This window comes from Somniosus microcephalus, chromosome 23 (genome assembly GCF_052327205.1).
Source record: "Somniosus microcephalus isolate GS21.2 chromosome 23, FLI_Smic_1.0, whole genome shotgun sequence".
Classification (NCBI taxonomy): domain Eukaryota; kingdom Metazoa; phylum Chordata; class Chondrichthyes; order Squaliformes; family Somniosidae; genus Somniosus; species Somniosus microcephalus.
The window spans coordinates 28,166,673-28,181,012 of record NC_141009.1 but is presented as its reverse complement, the minus strand read 5'-3'; the positions used below and the strand labels follow the sequence as shown (position 1 = coordinate 28,181,012).

General features: G+C 44.5%; 1 protein-coding gene and 1 non-coding gene across 3 annotated transcripts in view; both read left to right on the top strand.

The window, feature by feature from the left end:
• Positions 1 to 14,340, top strand: part of LOC147101762 (serine/threonine-protein kinase Nek6-like) — a 334,143-nt gene that overhangs the window by 92,815 nt on the left and 226,988 nt on the right. The window lies entirely within an intron of this gene.
• Positions 7,377 to 7,674, top strand: LOC147101764 (Nuclear RNase P). Its single transcript, XR_015073416.1, has one exon.

The following is a 14,340-nucleotide window of genomic DNA, read 5'->3' as shown; positions in this document are numbered from 1 at the left end:
CCTCCGATCGCAAATTCAGGCCCAATATGAGGAAGTGCTGCATTATCTACATTATTATCAGAGGTGCCATGTTTTGGATTTGCAATTTAATGTGGATAGGGGTGAAGTTATATTCTTTGGGAGGGTAAAAAAGGATACATTCAATGGAAATATTGTGAAGGATACAAATGAACAGAAAGACTTAGCAACTCGAATACATATTTCACTAAAAGTATGAGTGCATGTAAATAAAGCCATAAAAAAGTCAACAGCCTCTTGGGTTTATAGAAACATAGAAGATAGGAGCAGGAGTAGGCCATTCGGCCCCTCGAGCCTGCTCCGCCATTTAATGAGATCATGGCTGATCATCCAAATTCAGTACCCTGTCCCTGCTTTCTCCCCATATCCCTTGATCCCTTTAGCCTTATGAAATATATCTAACTCCTTCTTGAATATATTTAATGAATTGGCCTCAACTGCCTTCTGTGGTAGAGAATTCCAGAGGTTCACCACTCTCTGGGTGAAGAAATTCCTCCTCATCTCTGTCCTAAATGTCTTACCCCTTATCTTTAGACTGTGACTTCTGGTTTCCCCAGCCATTGGGAACATCCTGCATCTAGTCTGTCTAGTCCTGTTAGAATTTTATAAGTTTCAATGAGATCCCCTCTCATTCTTCTAAACCCTAGTGAATACAAGCCTAATCGACCCTGCTTGGATGATAATCTGGTGGAGTGGATTGCCCGCACATTGTAGAACCTGCCACATTTTCTGGTTTTTATTTCCATTGGGCAGGTTCTATAATAGGCTGGCAGGTCACTTTGCCAGTTTACCATCCAAGTGATGAGGAGGAAAATTACCCCCCCCCCATTTCAAAGTATCGCACTCCAAACTAATGTACACAATTCTTTGTGGGGGGTGGGGAAGACAGCCATTTCATGCTGGGTTCTTCTGACCTGGAGCCACAAATTTACAAGCAGCTACAATCTGCCTATTTAAATCACTTCTCCACAAGAAGTAAGTGTGCCGTGCACTTAAAGGAACAGCCATGATCTCATTAAATGGCGGAGCAGGCTCGAGGGGCCGAATGGCCTACTCCTGCTCCTATTTTCTATGTTTCTATGAAAGGTGAAAATGACACCCTGTGATGTTTGGAACATTATGGATGCATGCCAGACACAGGACTTTTATAATCGGTATACTCGACGATCGTTTGTGGCATTGCTTGTAGCAATTCCGGTGATACACAGGAGTATTAAACTGTGTAATTCACAATGTATGATTCTGCTGTTAAAGTGGAGCAGTATTTATGACTTGCCCTTTTAAAACTAAGGTGAAAATTGGCTATAAGTAAATACAACCTGAAGTTGCTCAGAGTTTAATTGTTGTTTGGACAGGAAACTTTGCCGAATGGAATGTGTTTTGTTGGTTTCAGTTTACAGTTGAAAAACACTCAGCATTTTAAGATGGGTTTGTCTATGTTGCGGAGTATGAAGGCTGTGTACCATATATATATAATACTAGCTGAAGTGCCCGGCGGTGCCGAGGCTTTTTCGAGGGCATGTTGTTGTTGGAAGAGAGAGAGAGAGCAACTGGGGGGAAGAGAGAGAGCGACTGGGGGGAAGAGAGGGAGGGGAGGGAGGGGGGGAAGAGAGGGAGGGGAGGGAGGGGGGGAAGGAGGAGGGGAGGGAGGGGGGAAGGAGGAGGGGAGGGAGGGGGGAAGGAGGAGGGGAGGGAGGGGGGAAGGAGGAGGGGAGGGAGGGGGGAAGGAGGAGGGGAGGGAGGGGGGAAGGAGGAGGGGAGGGAGGAGGGAGGAGGGAGGGGGGAGGAGGAGGAGGGGGGGAGAGGAGGGAAGGGGGAGAGTCCTCGAGCCACCTGATCCCCGTGCCCCCAAACTCCCGAGCCCCCTGGTTGGCCCCCCCGAGACTGCCCCCCCCCCAACCCCCCCACCCACCAACCAAGCACCGAACTCCGGAGGGGGGGGGGAGAGAGGGGAGGGGGGGGAGGGGAGGGGGGGAGAGAGGGGAAGAGGGGGGGAGGGGGGAAGGAGGAGGGGGGGAGAGTCCCCCCGTCCCCCTGATCCCCGTCCCCCCGTCCCCCCAAACTCCCGAGCCCCCAAACTCCCGAGCCCCCTGATCCCCACCCCCCGAAGGTAGCGGCGCTGGGCTGAGGCCCGCCCCTCCAGCCTTCAAGTGGGGCCGGGAGGTGCCTAGCTCGGGCGTGGGTGCGGAGGAGAGGCCGAGGCTTCGAGGCCTACCTGGAAAAACGGGGAAAGGTAGGAAAATTAATGAGATTAGATAAGTTAATGACTTTCTAAATCATTTTTTTTTAAACCAATATGTGTTTTAAAAGCAAGGTTTTTTTTAAAGACGCAGAAAGCGGGAAAAAGAAAGGAAAAGTTTGGAATCAAGATGGCGGCGACTCACCTCGGTTCAGAACGATAAGGCCCGCCCACACATGCACCGATTGGCCCGGCGGCACACGCCAGCAACCCGGCGTACGATTGGTCGAGCTCGAGGTCACTCTGTCGCTAATGAGCGGATAATGAGATGCTAATGAGCGGAACGTTAAGGTTTTTCGGATACCGCGGGTGCGATTTTAGCCCGGCCGAAACGTAAATACGCTTAAAACCGTTTTGGAAAGGTAAGCTTTCTTTCGATGTAACGCACGCGTAGGTACGCCCTGTAACTTTCGAGCGCATAGCCGCCCAGACGCACACATGCAGACAGACAGAAGGACAGACAGATCGACCGATTTATTTATATATATAGATAGATATACATATATATGATATTGACTGTGACAAAATATAATTTGCCTGAATGTCAGCCATAGTTCAGTGGGTAGCACTCTCGCCTCTGAGTCAGAAGGTTGTGGGTTCAAATCCCACTCCAGAGACTTGAGCACAAAAATCTGGGCTGACACTCCAGTGCAGTACTGAGGGAGTGCTGCACTGTTGGAGGTGCCGTCTTTCGGATGAGACGTTAAACCGAGGCCCTGTCTGCTCTCTCAGGTGGACGTAAAAGATCCCATGGCACTATTTCGAAGAAGAACAGGAGAGTTATCCCTGGCGTCCTGGCTGATATTTATCCCTCAATCAACATCACTGAAAAACAGATTATCTGGTCTTTATCATATTGCTGTTTGTGGGAGCTTGCTGTGCACAAATTGGCTGCCGCGTTTCCTACATTACAACAGTGACTACACGTCAAAAGTACTGAATTGGCTGTAAAGCACTTTGGGACGTCCTGAGGTCGTGAAAGGCGCTATATAAATGCAAGTCTTTCTTTTCCTTTTTGAATTACCTTCTTCACTTCAAAGAAAGTGAAAATTAACAAAATAGTTGGTGGAAGCAAGTTTAAAAAGAAAAAGTATGAAATAGAAAATTAGATGAACAATCGTACAGGAACATTAACAAATATATTGTAAATGGATAAAGAGGGAGCAAATAGTTTCTGAGTAAAAGATGTCTGATTTATGGTCAGAAGGCACTTCAGTTTAATTCAACAAGAATAAGCTGTTCTTTTTTATGGGGCCTGCATGTCAGACATGAGAAAATATTTGGTTTAATTATTAGATACCATTATGTATCTGTTTGCTTCTTTTCTAACTATTGTCACTGTCCAAGGCCCACGCTAGCTGATATTGTAAACGGTTCCCTCTCCTCCGGTACTGTCCCCCTCCCTTTCAAATTTGCCGTCATCAAACCCGCCCTGTTCCAACCGCCCTTTCCTCACCAAAGTCCTTGAATGTGTTGTCACCTTCTAAATTGTGCCCATCTTTCCCACAACTCTCACGTTTGAACTGCTCCAAACAGGTTTCCGCCCCTTCTTGACCTCTCTGCTCGCTGACCTACATTGGCTTCTGGTCCACCAAAGCCTTGAATTCAAAATTCTCATCCTCATGTTGAAATCCCTCCATGGTCTCGCCCCTCCTTATCTCTGTAACCACCTCCAGCTCTACAACCCTCCAAGAACTCTGCATTCCTCCAACTCTGACCTCCTGTGCATTCCCTAGTTCCTTCGCCCACCATTGGCAGCCGTGCCTTCAGCTGCATAAGCCCTAGGCTCTGGAATTCCCTCCCTAAACCTCTCCGCCTCTCTCTTCTCCTTTAAGACCCTCCTTAAAACCTACTTCTTTAACCAAGCTTTTAGTCACCTATTCTACTATATCCTTCTTTGGCTCTGTGTCAATTTTTGTCTGATTAAACTCCTGTGAAGCACCATGGGATGTTTTCTTAGGTTAAAGGCGCTTTATAAATGCCAGTTATGAGTATATCTCCTCTTTTCAATAAATGCATTCACATTCTAAAATAATAACCACCTCTGAAGTGATTACAAAGCAAGCCTCTCTTTAAACTGGAGATGTCAGAACACTGAGAGATTATCTTCTCTTCATTCAGTCTCAGTTTTGCAAATCTGACATTTCTTGTCCACTTCTGGCATCCAGAATACCTTCCTGAGTTTTATACCAGTTTCATTGGCTACTTTTTATTTTTTTATGCCCAAATCTTTCCTCATTTACTCTTTCTTAATTTAGTCCCCCATATATTTCCAAAGACTGCGCTGACATTGCCAATGCCATATCTTAATCAACAGTGTGATGGTGCTGTGCACTTGAACTCTGACCTCGGTGTGATGCAGTGGGACAATTGTGGGCTTGATTTCCACTCTGCTCAATTCTCAGTCTGCGCCATGCCTAGCCAGGGGGGAATGGGAAGGAGAATCATGCCTGGGTTGTATCTAGTACATCTTTATAGCTGGTTACTGGGGACTTTGGTAGCAGTCTAGGTATAGGCGAGATGTAGGTATATCTAGGTATAGGTATAAGCAACATCTCCACCATCTTGGGATTTGAGGCCTGGGAGATGGGTTGGCTCAAGACCGAAGGGACAAAATACCATAAAAATTACATAAAGTAGTTCAACAAAAAGCTGTCTCCACAATCAATACGCCAAGGGGTATGCTTGAGTGGTATGGAAAATGTTCTCTTGATATCAGAAACAAGACAATAAAATGTACCCAACACTAGGTAAAGTGTATATATCCTAAACCCCGCCCCCCTGCTGTCTCTGCACCTGCTTAATATCTGTTACATCTCCAGCTTTTTCCAGTTCTGATGAAGGGTCCCAGAACTGAAACGTTAACTCTGTTTCTCTCTCCACGGATGCTGCCTGGCCTGCTGAGTATTTCCAGAATTTTCTGTTGTTATTTCAGATTTCCAGCATCCGCAGTATTTTGCAGTTATAAAGTGTATATTACTTGAGACTGGAATTCTGATGCTGTTGTGTTGTAGCAATTGCACCAGCCCACACTGCTCTAATTCTTAATATAATTTACTTTCTTATTACACTTTAATTTTGATTTAAAATATCTCTCTTTATTTATCTACAGTTGTTCTGCATGTCAGCCAATGTGCCTTACGAATGTAGCTGGATTGTCAAAAATGGTGTGAAAGTAAGAAAATGTTTCCTATGTTGGAATGAGGAAAATATTTTTTATACAGCGAATTGTTTTGAGCAGGCATGCACTGCCTGAATGGGTGCTGGAAGCAGATTTAATAGTAACTTTCAAAAGGGAACTGGATAAATACTTGAAGGAGAAATATTTGCAGGACTATGGGGAAAGAGCAGGGGAGTGGGACTAATTGGATGGCTCTTTCAAAGAGCCGAAACAGGCTGTATCATTCTTTGATTCTATGTATGCACAATACTGAAGACAGAGAATAGAAACTAAACTGATATCGCCATGTAAATTCTATGGAGTGAGTCAAATGATATTTATGAAGTCCCGTACTATTTACAGAGCAGATGTGTGTTAGTGACATAATGAACAATTTGATACAGGGTAGTAATTTGAATTTAGGTTCACATTACTGTATTTACTTTATTGTAGCTTTCGGTAACTTAATTTTGCATTATTTAGAGTTCTTGTTTCCAACTTCTTTACTGCCCTTAAAGGGCACCCACCAACAGGAACTCTCACTTTTGCTGGGAGGGCCTGTGGACTCCTCCCTCTGCGATGAACATCCTGCCAATATGAGATGCTTCAGAAATGTTGCAGGTGAGCTGAAGCAATTTGATGGTCTGAGAGCTAGGATTGAAACCCATAAGGATTTGTTTGAAGAGGCAGGCATTCTACTGTCTATGCGTGCTGGCTATTTAACACTGGCAGCCTCGTTTCCAGGTGCCTCGTGTGAAAGTAGAATCAATCCTGCAGAAATGCACACTGGAACTGAGTACATCCTGAAACCTATCTATCAAAGTGGTGTCGAGTCCAAGTTTATTTTTTGCATATTATACACAGTATTCACACGGAGAACCGGCTCAAGAGGATTTCATTGTCAATTCAACAGTTATATTTTGGTATCTGTTTCAATGTTTATACCATAATAGTTTTATAAACGATAATTAAAAGATCTTTGGGCCGTCCTGTTAACCGCTTGCTCTCTGAAGAGTAGTACATCCATTTATCATTTACGACCAAGCATAGCTCCACTTCAACAGCTCCTGATTCATACTAGCATTTATTCTGGGTAAATAAGGGTCATTTGGATGTGGAACAAGTAATTAAAATTCCTCGACAGCCGAGCTGGTGATAAACACAAGAAATATTCCTGCTGAGATTGGACTTTCAGCACAGAAGTTTCTTGAGAGGAATACAATTTGAGAAGAATAATGGAGCCATTCATTCTCTGGCGGGCTGGGTTTCTGGCCTTCTGCATTTCTCAATAATGTCACCGATACTATTCAAGAGCATTGAGAACTTGGCTGTAGAAGTTTGAGTTTTCAAAAGTAATTTAAATTTTCATTAAGGAGCAGATTAGTGCTAGACTTGTTTAAGTGCAGACATCATTGCTTTTTATTTTCCTCTTAACTTAGTGAGGATAAGGAGTCGCACAAGAACTGGTTCATGATAACGAAAGAGAGTACAGGTCCACAACCCCTTATCCGAAACCCTTGGGACCAGATGTGTTTCGGAATTCGGAATTATTCGGATTTCAGAACGGTAGCTCTTTTTGACATTTTTACAGTGAAATTAAACTCAAAATAACAAAACATATCAGAGAGCAGCAGACGCACGTGTGACTGGTAGCAGCGCTGAGACACAACAGACGCCTCACACCTGCGTGGGTCAAGCATTGGCCGCGTCGGGTCATGTGTGGCACCACTCGGGTCATGTCGTGCACACGAGTGACGCTCCACGAAAAAACTTTCGGTTTTCAGAGCTTTTCAAATTTCGGAATTGCGGATAAGGGGTTGTGGACCTGTATTAGAAAAATTAAGGTAATAGAAAGGCTATTCGACTATAGCTAGCAGCAAGGAGAAACTTCTTTACTCGAAGAATGTGGAACGCGCTAGCACAAGGAGTAGTTGAGGCAAGTAACATTGATGCATTAAAGGAGAAGCTAGATAGTGGAGGTCACATGCTGAGTGTGCATCACTCATTGCCTATTACCTTGGGGAAGGTCTGAGGTAAGAGCCAATCACTGCCCTTGCAGGGTGTTATCTGATGCAGGTGAGGAAGTCACCAGGGATGTGATTCAGGCAGTAACAATGAGCAGGAGAAGCAGTCCCAGCACTGTGGATGCAGTTATTGACTGGAATGGGAATGGGAATGGCTTCTGGCTGGCTTGGTAAGCTCAATGTGTGAGATGAGACAAGAAATCTCACAACCCAATTCAGACTACTCTCCCACCACATGAATTCTATTTTTTGCCTCACAGCGCCAGGGACCCGGGTTCGAATCCGGCCTCGGGTGACTGTCTGTGTGGAGTTTGCACATTCTCCCCGTGTTTGCGTGGGTTTCCTCCGGGTGCTCCGGTTTCCTCCCACAGTCCAAAGATGTGCAGGTTAGGTTGATTGGCTATGATAAATTGACCCTTAGTGTTAGGGGATTAAATACGTGGGGTTACAGGGATAGGGTGGGATATCTGTTGGGGTTATGGGGATCGGGTGGGATATGTGTCGGTGCAGGCTCGATGGGCCGAAATGGCCTCTATCTGCACTGTGGGGTTTCTGTGATTCTGTGATCTGTGATAAGTACACGAGGGAGAAAGAATTAAAAGGGTATGCTGATAGGGTGAGAGGAAGTAAGGTAGAAGGAGTCTCATGAGGAGCATAAACGCCGGCATAGACCTGTTGAGCCGAATGGCCTGTTTCTGTGCTGTAAATTCTATGGGGGAGAAATTCATAAGCGCCCAGTGTTATGAATCTTATGATCCATGAAGAAAGACTCATGAAATAACACTGGACGGCCAGCTGGTGGCGCCGTCCAATGAGTATAAATACTCGGGCGTGGGCCCAGCTTGCCCAGGACATTTTGTAAACCGGAACTAGTGAAAGATAACTAGACCTCCATGTTTTGAAACAAGTTGATTAAAGCCTTGCTTTATACTCGAACCAAGTGCATAGTGAGTTTTATTACGTCACCCAGGAAGGGGTGCTAACTTTTTTGAGAAGTTGGAAATTTGGCACCAGGCGCTAATCAATCGCACTAAATTCAGCCTCAGCGCTCAAAGAATACAGGGGAGCGCTAAATCAGGCGCGAGTGGCGTCAGGCTCCAAGCGACAACGAATATGAGGTGTTGTGTAATCGGGAGTGAGCATTGGTGCAGGCGCCTTCCAGCCATTAAAGGGGAGGGTGACTGGAGTCTGCACACCAGCCCCCAGTGATTCAGGGGAATGCAGAACGGCGATATGCTGTAACATGAAATGCAAAGTGCTTTGACGGCCCACAACACTCCGGGGACTTGGCAGGCTTTATTTGGCTGCAGACACATCCTGCGCTCTCTGCCACTCATAAGTGACCTTTGGAACGGAAGTTCCTTGACAGCTGGGGCGCATCGCTTTAAGTAGCGGCCCGCCAGCCGCTGAATCAGAATGTAAATTGGTAATGACAGGCCAGTCACTTTTAAGACTCTACCCCCGCTTATGCAGGTGCAGCTCAACCACAAAGCAATACACACATTAAGAAGACTTATATAATGGTAGAAATCACTGGAGAACTGCCCACAATGGAAAATGCCCTTAAGTATATTCCACTGCAATCAGGGTGGGATTGAATTTAATCTGTAAAATAAAGATATCGATCAGGTGAAGACTGATTTGTCTCCAAGGAATGTAACAATTTCTAAAGAAGCAATGTAAATTTTTAAAGATAGTTATGCATCTTATCTGCAGATATATTTAAACAACTCCATCAAAGAGCCAGTGTACTCACCATCTGTGCCATTCATACCCATGTCTCTAGAAATTATGTATGAGTGAGTTTGAGAGGAAATTGACCTATTATTTCTTAATACAGGAAATAAGACCGTAGCTAGTCTGATAGTTTTTATTTTGAAGAATTTTCCACATGGAGCTAGAAGAAACATCTTTTGCTCCTCTGTAGTAGACAACATTGATTTTTCTGCCACAGAGGTTTAATCTTCTACCTTTGATGTCTATTTTTCAAAAGGCCAGGTTACCATCAGAGTATTAAAAGCTTGAGTGCATCTTCTCCCTTTAAAGTCATAAAATCTCTACAAATATCTTCGAGATGCGATTGTTATTTTTAGGCGAGTACCACCCACCAGTCCTTTGTGAGCTGTCTGAAAACTGCTCTTTTCCATTCTGAACTGTGGGGGCTAGATAAGCTAGTTTCATAAACTAACGAAGCACCAATGGGTTTAATTTCCTCTGTGCACTATTTTTGATACACTGGGCAATGCCTGCATGTAAATTCCTCCCTGTACCATGCTGATGCGTTGATCAAATTGTTCGGCTATACCAACCAGGTACAGGCAGGTTAAGTGTGTCACTTAGACGTACAAGTTTCCTCGAGATCAGGGAAATGAGATTTAAGCCAACTAGTCCAGATACAGTTACCAGCGTGGAAGGTGAACTTTCCCCGGAGCAGAGGATCCAGGAAGATTGGAAAGCACCTCTAGAGATAGAGGTTCATCACCCTGACATCTCCTTACAGTGGAAGGTAAGGGAATCAGTTTATCTACGCCCTCTCACCTGGACATAGCTGTATAAATTTTGGAAACAACAGTGTTTTCAGAACTTACACAATCTCATAGACTTCAATCTATTCAACAGATTGGCTATTAAATACTGTTAACTTGTCAACTATCTAAGGAGTCTAATCCTAAATTAATTTTACCAATTTATGTCAATCTCGGACATTAATCTCAAGTGTAAATTCATAATCAGCAAACAGTTAGTGCTGAATTACTGTGCCATAACTGAACTACCTGTTATTTATTTTGGCAATTAACCCTATCTACAAATTATTTGCATATTCAACATTTAAGTGCTGCTAACTATGGCTCTAAGGTTAATAAACAACTGTTAGTTCATGATTTTGTTGTCTGACTTCCTCTTTGATAATTGACAAGAAAGCATTAATTCATTCACTCAGTAGCTTGTGTGGTTCTTGATGGGTGGTTGCCAGTGTAAATGCTAACATAACCCTAACTTGTTGATGAAATATAGTTTAGTAAACTGAATGAAGGTGTCATTAACTCCTAGGCATAGACTGGGTGGCAAATGTTAGACGGTTCCTTGTCAAGGTGTTAAGCTGCAGGGTTAAGGATTCATCTGGTGCCTTTGATGAATGTTCTTGTCAGCTTATCGATCCCAGTGTTTTTGCAGGAACAGCATAACACATTTTGGGTTCAGAAGGAACAAAGAGAAGAAAGTTCAGAAGTGCAGTGATCATAGTAGAATAATAAACTTGCATTGTATTTGAGGATTTTAAATTATTTATGGGTCTATACCCAAATGCTTACCATTTACAATACCCAGCAAAAGCGTAAACTGAAATGCCTACAGGCTCACAATGAGAATATTGAAAATAACTTACATCACTCACTTGATTTCATGGGTTTCCTGAAAACATCACCAATACTATTAAAATAATCTTCCTCCAAAGCTCATAGCATTGAACATCAAGCCAAAGCAGAGCTCGTAGGATTACCAAATCTTCTAAAGCCCAAAATAATAGGTCATGCATTCTGGTCATACGATTTCAAGACAAGGAAACGACCAGAAAACAAAAAGGCTTGGGCAGTAAACTAGCGGAGTGGATTGCTCGTACGTTACAGAACCTACTGGTAGCTGTATCAATGGACATGCATATTGACATAAGAAAACTACTAGGCACTTGGTCTGAGTATTAAACAAGGCTTTAATCAACTGTTTTTCAACAGGGAGACCTAGTTGTGTCCTTCACTAGTTCCTGTTAAAGAATGTCCTGCACAAGCTGGGCCCATGCCTGAGTATTTATACTCTCCCTGGACAGCGCCACCAGCAGGCCACCCAGTATTATTACATAAGTCATTTTCACATGAATGACAAGATTCATGTCACATATCAGGTGGGTTCTATAACTGGCAGTGATGACGGTGACAATTACCCCCAGTAAAAAGGTCCCACTGTCCTCTATGCCTCTTACATATCCCACTAGATCTAATTTTTCCTCTGAACCTCTAAAGCAACAATATGCTCTTGGGATTGTCAAAATGATCTGTGAACCTTCAGTTTAAAATTAGGGTAATTCTCACCTTCAGTGCCTGGGTGGTAATCTGATGGAGGAGATCACTCACCCGGTGTGGGACCTGCCCAATTTTCATCAATATGTGAACGTGAAAATTACCCCCCATGTCTTACACTATCCTGGGCACTCCTGAGCGACACAGGATGATGGTTCTCAAATATTTAGCTTTCCTCAATAAGTTTACCAAGGTCTTTGGCAGCATATCAAAGGCAGGCAAGGAGGAAAACAATATGCAGGTGCAAGTCCAGTCTACATCTTCACTAGGAATTTCAGATTGGAAAGAATACTCCCTGTGTGAGGAGCAGTTCTTTTAGCCTTGTTTGTTTCCTAATAGTTTTGGGGCCCAGTTTATTTCAGGGCACAAACTTACTAGAGCTAATCTCCGAGGCATTTCTCACGGTGCTCACACTGGAAGTTGAATGTTTCCCTCTACCATTCCAATATATATCAGGGAATAGGAACAGTCTTTTTCTTTTTCATTGCCTTCAGGGAAAAATCAAGTTTCATCGGAATGGAAGTCATTAAACTAGGAGCCTTTCCGATAAGATGCACCAGCCACTACAATATCCTGAGGGAGACTGGGAATTTAAGGTGTCATTTAATCTTAGACTGACAAAGTATTTATACAATGACTTAAACAATGTTGTGACTTAGTTGGAGATCATTTTCTTAACTCACTAGCAATGAAGAACAAAGAAAAATTACTTTTAGAAGGTCTTCTGTTTTAGTTCTGTTTTGTGAACCGTGTTTAGTGACCTGACTCTGAAGTAGATATGAGTCAAGAAACTCAACTTAACTCCGATATCACATGGACAATATGGCAGTGAAGTGATTTTTGTTAGGCACGGGTATCAAGGGCAGGGAAATGGAGTTAAGATACAGATCAACCATGATCTAATTGATTGGCAGAACAGGCTTGAGGGGCTGAATGGCCTACTTCTGTTCCAATGTGCTGTTTCTTTTTCTATATTAAAAAATGTATTCAGTCACCTTACTATTAATTGCATTTATTTTTAAAATACTGTTTTATTTTTTCCTCCAATTGTCTCCCTTTACCCCTCTTGTTTCAAAAGCACTGGTCCATGTCAGGTGTATTAAAGATATCAACAACTCTGGTACTTCACCCAAATGATCAATCCTCATGTGCGAGCATGCTATTGAACTGTTGGGTGATCACAGCCAAGCCTGAGCCTGTCTCCACCTATGTATCCACACATAGGCAAATTTTCTAGTATGTTGATCCAGTGCCAGAGACCATGGGCTGGATTTTGTCAATGGGGCAGGCTGGGGTCGTGTCATCCGCTTTTCATGTTATCCACCCGATTCCAAATCGATGTGGGAGATTCATGCGATTTTCACATAATTGGCCAATTGAGTTCCAGCGTGTGGCAACCCATGTCCCAATTAGTTTTTTCAGTCTGGGACTCGCCTCCGATGATGTCATCATTGCTGCTGCATTTAAGGTCTGCAAGAAGCCTTGCTTCTTCTGCAGACTGCCAACCTTTTGGCCTTTGTAGTGAGAGGGACCCGGAGGCAGAATGAGCAGCGGGAGATCTAAGCCTGCTCCCAGGTTTGATGACGTCGCCCTGCAAGCTTTGGTGGAGGGAGCAAGAGCTAGTAAGGAGGTGCTCTTCCCTTCTTCAGGGAGGAAGAAGCCTCTCCAGCAGACGAAGGCTGTGTGGATCCAGGTAGCCCAGGAGGTGAACTCGTTGTCCCTTATCCGCAGAACCTGGCTTCAGTGCAGGAAGAGGTTTCATGACCTTCTGCACACTGGAAAAGTGAGTATGACTTTGCCATCACCCTCAATCTGATCCCCATTGCCTCTCCTCACCAGCACTCAGCTTTAGCAACCTCTTCCTCCACATCCCACTTGACACTGACATCCCTGCACCCTTACCTATACCCTCTCTCTCTATGGTCACATTCACCTAACTATTCGACTATGCAGCCCTCACGCTCCCAATCACTGTGATGCTATGAAAACAACTTACAAAACACAGGGAGGGCCCTTGGTCTTGCCAACTCATTCCATCTTTGTCTCCTTCTAAGCATCTATGCTATGGATTCTCTACACTCCTTCATTCTCATTCAAACTCCACTTGTCTCCCTCATTGCAGGAAACGAGAGCTCACAATAAGAGGAAAAGAGCGAGGACAGGAGGAGGGCCACCCTCAGTAGCCCACCTCACCCCTTGGGAGGAGGCAGTCCTGGAGATCGTGGGACTCGAGGACGATGCGCAAGTGGGGGACGGACAGACGGGTGCATCAGAGAAAGCTGGTGACAGAATAGTTTTTCATCTCTCATTGACATTGCATGAGTCGCTGATAATGATTCTGAAGCTTTAACAGATGGACTTATGATCATCTGCAAGATGCAACGTGCATGTAACCTTGGCCTCACATCTCTGACTCTTTCCTTTACTCCCCCACAGGATCATCGCAAGCACACGTCCCCACTATCCAGGAGGAACAGCCTGAGTCTCCAGACTCCTCAGAGGAAGCTGCAGCCTCTGAGGGCGCAGCATCAGCAGAATTCAGCCAATCCAGCACCAGCGCAGACACTCGCACCTCGGTGGGACCATCGTGAGATAGAGTAGTATAGTCACCTGGTGTATCACAGCTCACAAGTGAGCATCAGCAGATTGTGGAGACAGGGACAGCAGTGGAGAGTCCTAGTCGGAGGGCGCAGGACTCTCTCAGCTCGGCTCAGCTGCATGTCAACCCTCTGCCTCTGGGCCCATCCAGAAGAACAGCGGTGCTGGAACTCCAGGAACAGGTGCAGGAGTCTCTGGCAGGTTTTGTCTCCAGGGTCGCTGCGAGTG